The sequence below is a fragment of the Castanea sativa genome, chromosome 11 (assembly GCF_040712315.1).
Source record: "Castanea sativa cultivar Marrone di Chiusa Pesio chromosome 11, ASM4071231v1".
NCBI lineage: Eukaryota > Viridiplantae > Streptophyta > Magnoliopsida > Fagales > Fagaceae > Castanea > Castanea sativa.
Window position 1 is genome coordinate 55,990,266 of NC_134023.1, and position 17,088 is coordinate 56,007,353.

Genomic DNA, 17,088 nt, shown 5'->3' on the forward strand with positions numbered 1-17,088 from the left:
AGTATTTAATTAAGTAGCTTCAACAACATATAAACATAGATGAGATCTTGTCAGGAGAACTGCGTAAAAAAACATGCAGCACCACATAGCTATTTCATATTTAACAAGATTAATATGGCAGTGCTTACAAGCTGACAAGTATGTACAAAAATAAGTCAGAAATTATTACGAAACAATCACACTAATACACTGCCAACGTATAAGTACATGATGCATGGGAGAAAAATATAATATTTGCACCTTGCACTTTGAGCAACCAACCCAAAAAGAACTGTGGGCCATGCTAAGCCTCGAATCTACCAAGAAAAAAGATAACATTCAGTCACAAAAGTCCTTAAGAAGAAGTAAGCGGGGAGTGTTTTAATAATCCATAGTAGTAGTCATGGAAAAATGTCAGGCAGAAAAACAAGTCAAATCTAATTTCAACCATATTCTTTTGATGTTCTGATTTGACCAATTTTAGCCCTTGAATTTGAATTTAGCATGTTCTCTAATGTTATTACCTAAATGTGGCACCACAGCTACACATGACTCCTAAAATTGATATCATGTATATGTAAGGATACACTTAAACAAAAAATGCTAAACACAAAAATAAATATCATAATTGGAATATATGTAATCCCCTAGTCCCTAAAAGAAAATACTTGCAAAATAATTATATGAATTGAGAGGTTCGGAATATTTATTTGGTTGGAAGGGAAGAAGAAACCAAATCCAACAAGTAAATTTAGAAGTTTATGCTAATTAATCAAGGTTATTAAATTTTGTTGTAGAATGCTTACATCATCTGATTCCTCTTTCTCTTCCACCTTTTCCTTTTTCTTTGCCTCGGCTGCAACAGGTTATGCAAATTTAGAAGGTTATGCTAATTAATCATTTGTGCTTTTATTTTTGTTCTTGGGTTATAATTACAAATTTTTAAAAAAAATAATTGGGGCTCTTGTTTTAGCATTCCCATTTAAATCATTCCTCCCTTTGTCCCAACTAGTTTTTTCTGTATTCCATTTTGAGATGTTGCAATATACAGTCTTATTTTGAATGGGGATCTATCTCATGTTTAGTCACATTTCCTTGCATGTAGAATAACATTCCTTTGCCCCCACACTATTAATGATCTCACAGTTGAGTATCTGAATGTTTGCAGTATGGAGCCTCGGATTGATGACGAGCCACAGATCTTGCACCCTGGTCCACTTGACGAGTCATTGTTGACGCGACAACGATATCATCGATCAGAGGACATTTGGAATGGCGAGGTGAAATATCTAGTTCTAACAATCGCTTTAATATTTACGTTGTCTTTGACTTTTAGTTAGCAAGTTCTTTCAAAACACAATTTGTAGTTGTAACAACCGCTATAATTTTTATGGATTTTGCAGGACCCGGGCCCACTTACGTGCCGTGGTCGCACTAAGGAGATGGCAAGCATTCAGATGGGAGATAATCAGGTGATTGACATTATCAAGTTGCTAAGGCTGGAAGGATTGTTTAGGGCCCCTTCCAGAGAGATAGATCATTGCCTAATTTCGGCCCTAGTTGAGCGATGGCGGCCGGAGACGCATACGTTCCATCTTCCACATGGTGAGATGTCAATCACCCTACAAGATGTGGAGGTCATTTTCGGACTTCCTATAGACGGTGAGGTCTTGGTTGGGCCGACTGCTGTGGTGGATGGGGATTGGCGAGATCTGTGCATGGAGTTGCTTGGTTTTACTCCGGCGAATGACAACAAAACTTTGGTGGGGCAAAGAATTCTCATCAGCCGCCTTGTTCACGCCATTGCAGTGCCACTGCCTCATGACGCAACGGAGATGCAGATACACCAGTATGCTCGGTGCTATATTTTAGCGCTGCTAGGGGATAAGCTTTTCATGGACAAGTCGGGAGATAGGGTGCATTTGATGTTCTTGGCGTTCCTGCGCAACCTTCGTGATCCGCCACAGTATAGTTGGGGTAGTGGTTGCTTGGCCTGGTTGTACAGAGAGTTGTGTCGGGCAAGCGAGAAAGGGGTATCGCAGATTGGTGGGGCGTGCACATTGGTCCAGTATTGGGCATGGGCAAGGTTGCCATTCTTGTGCCCGAGGATAGAGCCCCCACCTGGATGTGATTATGGCCCATGGCCATATGCTCCACTTGCATTTAAGTAAGTATTTTTCTAATATTGTGTGTGCAATGTACTCTTCTTAGTAACTATAACATGGGTAATATTTTATCTTATGTTATTCGCTTCTAACTGTAGGTGGGTGCGGGTGCCAAGCTCGAAGAGTAGGCCATCCGGCATGGCCTTGATCCACTATCGCGAGCAATTAGTTAGAATTCAGCCGGACCAAGTATGGCAAACAAAAATTCTGTTTGGTTATGTTAATTTTTGTTTTAATAAACTTGATGTTATGATAATTGTTTTTTGTTTCTATTGTAGATTGTGTGGCAGCCATACGAGGCAGACTTCGGCCACCTTCCTGACTTTTGTGTTGCAGGGAGGGATACGTGGACGGCAAGGGTGCCACTTGTGTGTTTTTACATAGTAGAGATACACCACCTAGATCGTGTCCTTCGTCAGTTTGGGTTGGCGCAAGAGCGGCCCGACCATGTTGTGTACGATGAAAGACTGCATAGAATAGACTTGCGTGGGAAGGTGGAGAAGAATTGGAAGGAGGAGCATGGACCGTATATCCTTACATGGGATGCGAGACAACAATGACTTTGCCATGCACCTCCTCAGACTGGTGAGATGCCTCACGACCATGACTATTACCGCTGGTACCGTCCAGTCACTCGAAAGTATGTCGACCGCAACAGGGCAAAATTAGATATAGCGGTAATGTGTTCTAATTAGATATATCTTAGTTGAGTATTTGGGTAGATTAATAAGTACTATACTATATTATCCATTCTACAATTGATACGTAAATGTCTCAAATCTAATTGTACTGGTTCTTTCTCGGTTTCAGATTGAAAGCCATTTAGCGCTATTGGAGATGCTTCCTGTAGGCAGCCGAGCCCACAACCATGTCCGACGCGTCCTAAATGATCTGGCTGGGCTTGGTGGTGGTCCTGCACCAAATGGAGAGGCAAACAATGGGCATGATACTGAATCAGCAGATATTGCAATCCCAAGCACAAGCGCAGCACCTGTACGTACACCGACCCGTGCTACTGCAACTAGGGGCCGTGGTGGGCCTGCTACAGCAAGCCCAAGCACAAGCGCAACTAGGGGCCATGGTCGGCCTGCTACAGCAAGCCGAAGGACAAGTGCAGCTAGGGGCCGTGGTCGGTGTGCAACAACCGCTCGGGTTGTAAGTAGTCCTGAGATACCTGCACCCATCCCGTACGCATCTCTCCAGCCTGAGGTCCCTCCACCCATGGTAGATGCATCTCCTCAGCCCGAGGTCCCTTCACCCACCCCACCTTCACAGCCCAGTTTCGATCTCGGTATTCATTCTCAGTTGACCCCTCCTATGCACCCCGAGACACCCTCAAACCCATCCACTAGCTCTAGTGCACCCACTTTGCCCATAGACCCACCCCGTACTGAACCCATGACAATGATCCCCACTCCTAGCCTGTACACAGAGCATCATTACCCACCTACCTCATCCTCATCTGACCCTCTAGAACCTGCAGTTGGGATTGACACTCTTCAGCCAGATACTGATGTACCGGACGAGCATCCCCTTCATCAGCCCTCACCCCCACGAGGTCGACCGCAACATGCTAGAAGAGCTCCCACTTATGGGACAGGTGGACACAAAATAGGACACAAAGGCAGCTCTATGGTACGATACCATTAATTACGATGTATAGGCCTATTTTGCAGTTCATTTTATCTTATCATTACACCAAATATTGACTGTATGCATCTAATGTCTTTGCAGCATGATGATGAGCCTAAGGATGATGCCCCGCAGCCTCCTCCCCCGCCCAAACATTACACGAGAGTTAAAAAACGCAAAATTGGTGAACCTTGAAAAAGAGGTTTGTTACAGAGGTAATGTCTAATGTGATCTTTTTTCCTATTGGGGCTCTTATTTGTTGTGTGTGTGTGTTTGATGCTTCATATTTTTACAGCTTTAAGTTTACAATTTTTACTAGAAGTATGATGCTTCATATTTTTATTTGTATCTTTGTTCGGCCATTTGAGGCAAGACAATGTTAAAAGTGAGGTGAATTTTGTAAACTTCTAATTTTGTGGATGCTATCTATTGCAGACTAGTGGCTCATTATATGGTGCATTGATTGGCTCTGGAGAGAGAGAGAGAGAGGTAGGTTATGAATAATACTATTAGGTAACACTCTGGCATCCATAAAGTAAGGATTTTATTGAAGATGAATTTGCCACTTTAGATCCAATAAGCTTGAGCTCAAATGGCATTTCCTCTTCCTATAAGAATGGGGTGCCCCCCCCCCCCCCCCCCCCCCCACAAAAAGAAAAACCCAAAAAAAAGAAAAAAAGAAGAAGCCAGTGTAGGGTTTCACTTTCAATAGATTAGTTGCATTTGTGATTTATGTCTTTTCAGCAGAGGAGAAAAATTTATATTCCCCATGTATTTAAAGACAATAAAGGAAGTGAAAGAACCGGTAAAAGGTTATGGTACTTTTTTTTTTTTTATAAATAATTATTAAAGATGATCTATGCTCTTTTTAGTGCAAGGTAAAGTTCCTATCTGGTAAATGGCCTTGGTGTCTTAATTAATTAAAATTTTTTTCTTCATTTGGGTACGCTTAATTAGTTTGGCATTGGTTATTTGTTAGTGTGTTTGAATATGGTACTCTTTATAGCAACTATTTTTTTTTAATAAACTTCTTTATAGCAACTAAGTTGAATGTATGTACGAGAAAACCCAAGTCCTTGATTTCTTTACCCTTCCTCAAAGCTTTGTTTTTGTGTGGTTCTTCTTGTTTGAATTGTTATGCTGTTTTGTTCTTTTATATATGCCTAATAAGTGACGTATACTTCTTTTTACAGTACATACATGGTCTGGCTGCTCGAGGAGTTCATTATCTACATCGGCCAGGGCCATTACTTCAGGATATTGGGTTTCTTCTTCTTCCGGTCTGTATCAATTTGTTCTCTTTTTTCTCCCGGTTTGTGTAATGTACTTCTTATTGTAGAATTCTTTTCTTATATTTAATCTTTATGTGAAAATAGGAACTTGGGAAAGACAAAGCTTATATCAGTGAGACTTTATTCACCCTCATTTTTATATCTTTCTTCTTGGTAAGGCTTTGCTGTTGTCTTTGCTATCTTGGTTATATATCTTTGTATGGCTGCATCTGTAACCATTCTTTTCCTGTTTGAAGTGCTGTATTCTAGAGTGTTGACACTGTTTCCATTGAATTATGTTCTTTCTTTGTTGCATCTGGAATTAGGATTAATGGAAGACAACATGCTAAATTTTGTACATTTAAATTCAGTGCTTACTATTTTTTGATAAGCAACTCACGTACCTCCTGCAATATGCCTTTCTCATTGCCTCCACGAGACTATTGATTTTCCTGTTGCCTTCTTTGTTCTATAAAGTTAGGCAAATCGGTTTATTAGGAATGTGCACTATTTATTTGTAAATTATACATGCACCTAATAAGTTATTTGAACCCATGACCTCACCCTTCATCACATTCTTATAGTTGATATGCATGCTATGTTATTCTTAAGAAGCGTAGTTCTTGCTCAAAAGGTTTTGTAAAAAATTCCTTTGAATTGTTTATATAAAATACTTTTGGACATTATTTGATTATATGAAGGAGGCTCTTCTGCTATATTATTCTTTTTGAGTCGATTCTGAAAGCTAGGATAAGAAGCACCTCATGTTATGATTCAGATAATATTGTTTTAGTCATGCATGTAATTTGTCATTTCTAGTGGTTCTCATTATATAGTTGTTAAATGCTTTAAATTTGCCTGGATTTTTGTCTAATTAATTCACTGTCTGGGCTGCTTATAACTTTGGTGATTGTTAAATAATGTCCTATTGTTGCTACCCATTTCTTAAGTATGCCATATCTTCTTTCACTAAGGTTTATTTCCCTTTCAGTTTCAATTGTACAGAATCACTTTTACTGTGTTTTCCACACAAAAAAAAAATCCTAATAATGTGAATGTTCTTTTGCAGTGGACTTTCCATCCGTTTATTTTGAAGGGCAAAAGGATCTATACAGGTTTAGTTTGGTGCAGGGTTCTAGCATTTTTAGTTGTAAGTGGCAGTTATATTAAGTATTCTTTTGTGTTGTCTATATCTTGATGGTAATGTAGAATCATTGATAAGATAATATTGTTATTCATAGTTGCATGACAATTTGGAACATTACTAATTAAATTTTACATTTGTAAATAAACTTGTGTTTAGAAGGAAAAAAAATTATTGAAAAAATTATCAACATTTCATTGGCTCTTGAGTTTGCCTTTTTTATTATTGAAAAAAAAAAATAGTGAGTCAATCCTATGCATCATTCTATATAAGCACTTGAACCAGAATTATAGCTCAGTTCTTATGCTTGTGTAATCTCCTATGCTTGCTAGATGTTCTTTTATTTTTTGGTTTACCAGCTCTATCTTTAATGTTAGGTGTAGAAAGTTGGTTCTCCTATGTATGGATTTCACCTTATTCACTAAAGAAATAGAAGTGAGGTGGTAATTGATTTTCAAAATTTGCATTATCCAAATTATTAAGGAGAAAACATTTCAATATATACTAGAGACTTGTAATTTCCACGTAGGCTAATCCTTTTATAGTTTGAATTTTTATGGATGACCTCCTAGCGGTTAGTAATGTGGGTTGTTTGGCAAGAGAGTTTCTGGTAGGTATTTATGTGGGGTACACCATTACATAATTGCTATTTTTTTTTTATCAATTTGATGATTAATGTTCATTACTCATAAAAAATAATGAATATTGTTTATCAATTTTAGAAGCGGACCATTTTTTTAGCCTTTTTTCTTATCAGTTGATATTTGTACTTTCAGCAACATTAATTGATATCATGATGCATTTTTGCATTTGAGTAATGCTAAATCCATGCTTGGTTAGCCAAATGATACGTTATATAAATTGTGAAGTGACTGTATTGAACCAATTTGTTATAATGAGCAAAGATTGCTAACTAAAGGCAAACTCCTGCTTTGATGATCTTAGGCTTAATTTATTTTATTTTTTTTTTTTTTTTGTGCATTTTTTACTTGTGGTGGTAGCAGGGGTGGGATGGTGATGGATTAGTCAATTCTTGGGTTTATTAATCTTCTTGAGAAGATATAATTTATGAAAGTGATGCTTGAATGTCTTCTGATGGTTGGTTTGTGTATTTATTTGCTGCACAGGCTTCTCAAATTCTACGGATCTTCACATTCTATTCTACCCAACTTCCTGGTCCAAACTATCATTGTCGTGAGGTAGACTCTTTTTGTACCATAAGTTGCTCTGAATTGAAGGGCTCATTTTGGAAATTGTGCAGTCATTTTTAATTTTTCCCCTGCTAGTAGTAAATAACCTCTTGCTACGTTATGAAGGGTTCAAAACTTGCCACACTGCCTCGTCCTGATAGTGCACTTGAAGTCCTATTGATTAATTGTGAGTGACTCTTGTACTACTGAAGTACTTTGCCTTAATGCTAGGAAATAGTACGTATTTGTGCTCATTTTGTTTATTGAAAATGAAGTTCCTCGGGGGATAGTGTATGGTTGTGGTGATTTGATTTTTTCATCACACATGATTTTTACTCTAGTCTTTGTGCGCACATACCATAAATATGGCACGCGAAGGTAAAGTTCGACTTATAAATATTGATGAACCTAGTTTGACTTCTAAGCTAGCTGATTGTCTCTGACTCTCTGGGTAGAGATTGTGACCGCTGTTTTTAGTTTTGTTTGACTTGTTTAAATCTATCTTCACAATGCTACCTGACCAAATGCTATCTTGGTGATATGTGGTTCCAACTGATCTTAAATTTTTATTATGCATCATTGCAGGTTTATAAAATAGTTTGCTTGGTTACTTGCTGTGATCCAGAGTTTCTTGATCATAGCATCCCGCAAACATTACACGGTTGATGTTGTTGTTGCATGGTATGGTCCTCTTTCATCTTTATAAACTTCTACATTTTCTGAATAAAATTTACATTTTGTTCACAGTTCTCTCTATGATTCCCCTGCAGGTATACTGTTAATTTGGTTGTGTTCTTTATAGACAAGAAATTGCCAGGTTAGGAATCTGCCACTGTTATTACTAAAATTCTTGGTTGACAGTCTTTGGGCAGTTTCATTGACTTGTGTTGTTACTGCAGAAATGCCTGATCGGACAAGTGGAGCATCATTATTGTTACCCTTGACTTCTAAAGACAAGGATAGCAGGAACAAAGAAGAGAATCACAAGCTCTTGAATGGGAACTCAGGAGACCCTACTGATCGGGTATAGTGAATCAGTTTTATTTTTTTTATATGTTATCACAATTGAAGTTGAAGCCAATTATCTCTAACCTCAAATGGCACCTCCTCTTCTCGTAAGAGTAAGGTTGAGGTTAAGGTTAAGGTTGTGGGTTCAATAACCATCGGGTGTGTAATTACTGATAAAAAAAAAGTTATTATAATTGAAACATGTTTGTGTTAAGCTGTGACTTAGATAAGCATTACATTGTTTCCAGAGGTAGAGAACTCAAGTCAACGGCAAGAATCTGGAAGATGGCAATACAGGCCATCCAGATACTACTATGAATGGTGTATAGATAATAGAAGCTGATGCTGCTGCAACAACAGGAGCTGCAACAATGATTGCTGGTTAGATCTTCATGCATTTTAGAGGGTTGAGTGGATTGTATGGTGGGTTGTCGTTCCTGTGTTAGCGGTAACCTAATTTGTTCCAGTTGAAATGGAATTTGGCTTATGCTTAATTGAATTTTGTGGTCCTGCTCCTTTAATGTCATGGTAAACATAATTTAATATCAACATCAGCTTGTACCTTCTTTTATGTCATGGTTAAAAATTTTCTATCAGCATCAGCTTGTACCTTCGAATTTTCCATGTTTCCTATTAATATATTCAATTTTCTATCATGCAAATTTTGTTCCCTTGTGGGACAATTGTCCTCAATTAGTCAAGAGCTTTCCATGGAAAAAAGCACTGGGGAACTTTGTTCAACTCATACTTGACCTCACCCTGGTAGTTGTCAAATACTTATGTGTACCTTTACTGGCAGTTTCCTCCCTTAGTGAGATGTCATACTGTGCACATGAAAGGAAGCTTTTTCTTGTCCTTGCTCCACTTGTCATTGGGATTACGGTTGCTGGGGTCTTGAAGGAGACAGCACTGGATCTATCTCCACGTCTCAAGGTAAAGTTTTTAGCATTAATCAACTATATAGATTATCTAAGACACTAGTTTTGTAGAATGTGAGAATTGTCAATTAAAACATCTTGTGCTGTGTGTCCACATATGGTGAGAAGTGGCATCATTTGATGCCTTAGCACTTATGTTTAATTCACTTCATGTAGACAAAGTTGTGGGTGATGGTGTTGAAGCTATATTTTCCATATTTTGCAATATTAATTGAAGGTGTTTCTTTAGGAGCATTTTGATCAGCTCCATCTTTTGAAAATAGGCTAGTGAGTTCTAGGTCAAGTGACACTTCCTTTCCCTTGCAAGAATAGGATCGAAGATTTTGGGTGTGTTTGTTACATATTAGTGGAAGATTTTATTTTATTTTAAAATCATTAAAAGTAAATTAATGAAATTGACTATAACATGCTTTCTCTTTTTAATATTTTTGCTTCCAATATAAACTCCTCGTATTTGTCATATATCATTGAAAGGCCTATTACTTTGTGATTCAAGAGTTAGCCCATTTCTTAGTAGTATGTTTGGTTAGTGCTTCATTTTACGGGACTGTTTTTCTATGGATTAAAGTGGAGGGATGTTCTAGTTAATTGATTTTTGTTTTTGTTATAGTTTATGCTTTATTTGATTGTCAGGATGCAGAAGTTCCCTGGCATCTGATTGCCATGGCAATTTTCTTCACATTGATCAAATTGCCTGGACCATATTACCCTTATTGGGGGCGTATATTTATTCCACACTTTGCAAATGGGGGTTTATGGAGGACACTGTGGTTTGCATTTTTGTGGAATCGAAGACCCCAAAAGGAGACATTGCAGCAGAAATCCGTAAATGGTGGTCACTCTGAACCGGATAAGCTTTAATTCAAGTAGGCATAATATTTTATTGAATCAGGTACTTTTTCTTTTTCTTTTTTTTTTCTTTTCTTTTTTTACTGAACATTTGAATCAGGTACTTGTTACTTAAACTAAAGAGAGAGAGAGAGAGAGAGAGAGAGAGAGAGAGTACAATTGTAGTGTTTGGACATCTTGTGTCCCACTTCATATAGTGCTGCTCATCTCATCTGAGACAGGGATATATACCAATTGTCTACAATGGAAATGGTTTAAATATTGGTAATGTTAATTTGTGAAAATTGTAAGTTTTATTCTTTCACCAATCTGTTACTTGTCTATGCTAGCAGATGTTATCTTATAATCTTCTCATGCAAATATGTGGACAAAATTTATGTTTTAAGCTCTGAATAGAGCTAAGATAGAATATTATGTGATAAACACTGGGGGTTGATTCATGCTTTTATTTGTGCTGATATAAGCTCATTCTACTTTATTTAGAAGTTTTCTCAATCTCAATTTGTGAAATACTAAACTATAGTTCTTGTAATTGTGGCTTCTTAGATTTCAATGATTTGTGAAGTTAATACTAGGCTAGTACTAGGCTATTGCATTTGTGGCTTCTTAGATTTCAGTTCTCTTTTCTTTTTCCCTTCTCTTACATGGCCACATCACTCAACTTTGCTTGTGTTAGGCCGCTGGAGTAAGGCTTTATTAACACTAGTGTTTTGGGTAGTGTACTGTAAACCACCCAAAAAAGGCCAACACCATTTTTTTTTCTTGCTCTTTTCAAGTTTCAGGCTCTGAGGAATAATATTTTCCTTTTGATTTGATACTAGTGATTTTTATTTTCACCAGTGAAGATATAAGAGATCAGATGATAAAAGCCATTCTCAAAAAGTTTTGAAGTAGAAATCAGCTCCTACTGGAAAATTGACTTGTTGCTTATGGTGGTTTTGATGATTGCTAGAAATGTTTGACAAACTAACCGGATTCCTGAGTGTGTTCCTGTTAATGTGAATGTATGCTTGCAGGAGTTTTTGTTGCAATGGTGAAAATTTCTTGTTCTTCATGAGTTCAAAGAAATAACTAGATATTCATAAATCATGTAATCATATAATTGAGTATACGTAAAATTTTGAAGTATACATAGAGAGCTATACATTAAGCATAAGTTTGTAAATGATTAAAATTTCCCAGTATTTTTTTTTTCTTTTAAATTAATGGGATTTTGTGGAATTGTGCAGATAAGAAAGCTGATTACCCTGTGAAGGTCTCTGGTGTTGTGGTATCACCCAACCCAGTGGTGTCAGGCAAGCCAGCCACCTTTAACATCTTAGCCACAACTGGTAATTTCTTAATATTTTATTTTATTTTATTTTATTTATATGTTTTCTTTGTTTAGGAAAGTATGGATTTATGTGGCTTTGATATAAGTAAGCTTGGATCATACAACTTGTGTCATGTTTTGATTTTCCAAATACTATGAATTTGATCAAATCCAAGGAGTTCCTTTGTCCCTTTTTGTCTACTGCATGTGTATAAGTTAATTTATCTGGTATTGGACGTATATTTTGCCATTCTTCGTAACTGAATCCCAAGAAAGACTAACAAAAAATCTTCCTATTGTTAATTGCTCTAATCTATGTGTTTTTTTGAAACTTCTTATCGTCCTTTTGGCTGGGTGGTACTTCTGCCCTGCAGGTTTTATGCATCTCTCTTGCGTTGTCTGCATTTGGTACTCAAGGATCCTAAAGGTTCCCTTTCTGACCATGTAAGTAACATCTGTGTTTTGGGACTTTAGATCATGTTATGAATTTGTTCCTGCAGTTGTTGTTTTTACAATCTCTTCCTTTGTGATATATTATCCAGGTGACAGGTTTTGTAGCGGCACTACGAATGTTCTTTACTTATGGCCTTGAAAGTAGAACACAAATTACATATCCAGCTCCTGGTAACCAGGAGAAGGAGTTCCGTATAATGAGTAAGTCAAGCTGTGATGAACCTAAAAAAGTAGAGCATAGTCCATATCGGCCTCCACACTTGCGCAAAAAGGACACTTCATATATGAGGCAGAAGAAATCTTAAAACTCTCAAAGTTCTTCAGATCATGAATCTTCTACAGTTGATTTCACATCATCAGATTCGGATTACAGTGACAGTGATGGATCAGTTAAAGAAAGTGAGACTGTTTGGCACTCTAAGGTTAGAGTAGCTGCCATCGTTTGTATTCAGGTCAGTTCACAAATTCTCAATTCTCCTCATGATGCTTGAGTCATTCAAGGTGTCCTTTTTTTTTGTTTTTTTTTTTTTCGTCATTAAATCAAATGGCAATAGCAGCCTACAAAAATCAATGGAATCCTCCCCTTATTCTTCTGGTTGAACCCACCTCCAAACCTCCCCCCTCTTGGAGGGAGCAAGGGATTGTACTTGGGATCGCACATGTTAATATGAACTTGTGATCATTGTACTTGGGGTGGCATGTGTGGGTTACTTTCTTAGATGCTGGACTTTGCTATAAATATAGTCTTTTTGAGATAATGCCTAAAATGAGGACCTATTCAGGTCAACCTTCCTAAGACCCCTGATTGTAAACAGCATGTGTCAGTTCTCTTTATCAGTTTAGCACTTTTCTGTTTATTTGTATATGATGCTTGATTTTGAGATGTCCCATGTGTGTATTTGTTGCCTTTGGTAGTTTTAGTTAATTACTACCTATCACAAAAGAGAGTTATGCTGTGCATGTTATCTTAGCCCTCTCTGTAGATTCTTTATCACTACCTCTGGTGAAATCCATTTTGGCTACTATTGACAATGACAACTTTTACTGTTGGCGGGAAGGATCTCTGTCAAGCTGATTCCAAATCATTTACAACCCAATGGACTCTGCTTTTGCCGACCAGGGATGTACTGCAACTTAGGTGAAACTTTCATTGTTCTTTGTGCCTTTCTTGTTAAATTATTTCGATTGTCCCATCCTGAAATTTGTTAACCTTCCATTTCATTGTGACTTGTTTATTTACAGGAAGTTTGAAGCAACTTTAATGACATGTTTGCTATATGATCCTTATTTAAAGGTATTGGTTCTTTTGTTTATATGTAATCACTTCTGTTTTTTGGATATTTATTAAAATCTGAGCTTCCATTATTAAATAAGTTTATTTGTAATCTGTGAGATATGATGCATATATTTCCTCTTTCTTGTTTGTTGTAGTTTTCATACATCTTTTATCTATCATATTATGATTTTCCTTATTGGCTTTCCGGACTAACACATTGAGCTGTTCAGTACTTCCTAGGCTCGGATTGCTTCTGCCTCAGCTCTGGCAGTCATGTTGGATGGGCCTTCCACCATTTTTCTGCAGGTAGCAGAATACAAAGAATCTTCCAAATATGGATCTTTTATGGCACTTTCAAGTTCCCTTGGACAGATACTAATGCAACTACATGCAGGTATTTAAATACATTGTTGCACTCCTCATTTAGGCTGGTGCAAATTGTGCCTTCATTTTGGTGCTTTTTTTTCAATGCATGAGGTTATTTATATACTGTTTACATGCTTGCATTTTACATTTTTTACAAATCCATTTTGTGTAGGGATTCTGTACTTAATCCAGCGTGAAACTCATAGTAGATTGCTGGCGTCCTTATTCAAGATTCTCATGCTTTTAGTATCATCCACACCGTATGAATCTTCTTCTTACTGATCTCATAATGCTGTACTATTTGTTACTGCTTTTCATGTTGTCCCTATTGTGCTAGACTAATTTGCAAAAAACTCATACGCGATAAACATATGTCACTTGTACCAATCAGAATTCAGTTCCAAAACATGCCATACATGGTTCAAATTGTCACCTTCTTGTCAGACTGGGATAACCTCGTTGATCATGGGTTTATGTCTATAAGTCAGATTCATCTACTCTGGCCTTAAATTATCCATATGTCTGTATACACACCTATGGTATTTAACTATCTTATACGATGATAGAATATATGATGTTATGATATAGTAAAGCTTGCTTTCTGATATGATGGTTAAATGGATATTAACCTGCAAAACTTCTGATCTATGGCAGTTGGTAGTGAATCTGAAGACTCTGAACCATTAATAATGTGGCTTTTTTTTTAGCAAAGGATTAGGATTTTCTACGTAGATCTAGTTGATTAATTTTAGATAAATGAGCCTAATAACGAACTAAACATATGATGTCATGGGTCTTTTTCGAATGGTGAATGAGCATACTTTGAATGTTTTCATTGTTGTGAGAAAATGTGCCTACTTACAATATTGTTGTTTGTATTAATGATAATTCTTCAGATATTCAAGAATGCCTGGAGAGTTGTTGCCAACCGTTGTTACATCTCTTCAGACTAGGATCAATGAAGGGTTTTCATTCAAAAGTGATCAGACTGGCCTTCTGGTTAGTTTCCTCATGTGTTATTTTGAAATATTTGTAACTCTCACTTCCCTGTTTTACTGACCTCTCGTCATATTTCTACCTCCTTTAACAGGCTGCTGCTGTTAGTTGCTTGACTGCGGCGCTGTCGACTTCACCTTCCTTACAAGTCAGAGAAATGCTTTTAGAAGAGATATCTACAGGTTAAATCCCCCCCCCCCCTTTTTCTTCATTTTGTGTATGTGTAGGTAAATTAAATTTTTTTGAAAACCAACATGATGCAGGACCATTAAGAAAGTTCAGCACTATACTAGGTTTCTTGATGAATTCTTGAATAAGGAGTGATGTTTGCGGTGTTGCAACGTGGTGTTGATTAGAAAATGACTTGTGGCCATGAAGCTACAAGGTATCCAGTTTTCTCATCCTCATAAGCCTTGTCAGAGTCAGAATCATACTGTTCCTCCCTGCTCCCACAATGGATGTCAAAATATATTGGTCCAAGATACAGTGAACTCTCTTATTTGTATGCTTAATAGGGACATTTCCCAGACAGAGAGGTCAGATAGTGAAGATGTCAGTGGATTGGTCGAAGAATGGCCTTCTAAGAAAGACATAGGCCATATGTTTGAGTTTATAGCATGTTATGTTGCATGTGAAAGAGCTAATGTCTCAAAAAGTGTCCTGAGTCAGATTTTAGAATACTTGACATCACAAAATAATTTTCCAACTAGTGTTTCCTCTCATCACATAACTTCAACAAGAAGGGAGAAGCAGGTGCTTGCCCTTCTAGATTTTATATGGTTTGTGGTTTGAAATTTTGTTCAATTGCTGATCTCACTTTTTTTTTTAGTTTGCTTAAAACAAGTGAGGGAAAGGGGGATTCAAATCTAGGTTCTCCTCGTAAAAGAGACCGAGCATATTCATTGAGCCACAAAGCTCTTGGTTGATAATCTCACTTTTGACAGTAGTTGTTGAAAGCTTCCAAGGTTTTTTGTTTGTGTGTGTGTGTGTCAGTGCATGTAGTTTAAGAAAAGATAAGTTAGAGTTTGTAGTGAAAGAATTTGTTGATGTGTATATTTTGATATCAATTATGTTTGTTACCTGCAAAGAGAGTCATTTGGTTTCATTGATTCTGACTTTGTTGGATGACTTGTTTCATCATGCAAATAAAGGTAGTGCCTTTTGACATTCCAGTGTAATAGTTGGTTTCATGAAGGCTGAGCAGTGAAAATAGAGGTGACAAATTCCAAGATGGAGAAAAAAATAACTTCAGCAAAGCTGTTTGATAGGAAAGGTGCTCTTGATTTGGCCTCATGGATGTTTAATGTAGTCACATCTGTCGGAATAATACTTGTCAACAAAGCCTTGATGGCTAAATATGGCTTTAGCTTTGGCGAGTTGCCTCTCTCTGTCTCTCTCTCTCTCTCTTAATATCATATTCAAACATTCAATTTGATTAATTTTTCTCCTTTGCATTACTTACATAATACATGTCATGCTTTATGCTTTAAATTTCCATGATGACATCAATGAGTTATCTGCGGGGTGTTTGGGTTATAGAGACTAGTTACAAAGATTTTATTTTTTACTTTTATAATTTGTAAACTCCTTATATAGTATAAATTGCCTTAACTGGCCTGCAATGGTTTTTCTTTTGGAGATGTTTTTTCTACTTTATCATTTGGTGCATTGCCAATTTGTGGTTAATAATCACAATCTTGCGGAAGACAAAATTGAGATAAATTGATAATTAATCAATAATTTCGGTGGATTTTCAACTAAAGGATCTAAAAAGATTTCAACCATGAATTTAAAATATGGGATAAATATTGCCACCAGTCATTTCAAATCAATTGTTGTCAAATAGGGAAGTTTATTGATATGCTAAGGTTAAAAATTGTATCTTATTTAAAATTTACAAGAAAAAGAAAAAGAAACAAAAGAAACAAAAGCAGAGAGTTAAGGCGTGACGTGTAGGAAATTATTTGATTTGAGAAAAAAAGCTCGGTGGTTTAGTTGTTTCAAATGTTAGATCTGTTCAGTGGGGCTCATGGAACCTTTGGAAGTGGAATGCCAAAGGATGATCAGAGTCTTTGATGACAATGGAGATGGACGAATTGATTTCAAAGAATTTGTCAAACTTGTGGAGCATAGCTTCTGCTAAATGACACTCCCAAGTCCCAACTCTCAAGCCCTCTTCTTCTCGCATTAACGGTGAATCCCACCGTAAATTTAAATAATGACATTCAGTATTACGTTAGAAAAGCGAGTTTTACTCACAGAATATTGAGTTTAGACCATAATTTTCACCAAGCACTTATAATTCTTGCAAACACTAATACAAGTACATCTTTTCATAACATACCAACAACGAACAACAGGGAAAAAATGAGCAAGTGATTTCCTATAAACTTAGCCAAAAGTAATGAACAATTCATCTTTAGATTTGCAAACGGTGCACGTACAATAGGATCATTTGCCCTCACGATCAACAACATTTTGTATTGCACAAAACGTGTAGACATCAACA

At 36.9% G+C, this 17,088-nt stretch overlaps 1 pseudogene; it reads left to right on the top strand.

The window, feature by feature from the left end:
* The first annotated feature begins 11,002 nt into the window (after window positions 1-11,002).
* On the top strand, window positions 11,003-15,508 carry LOC142614856 (uncharacterized; annotated as a pseudogene).
* Window positions 15,509-17,088: the final 1,580 nt, after the last annotated feature.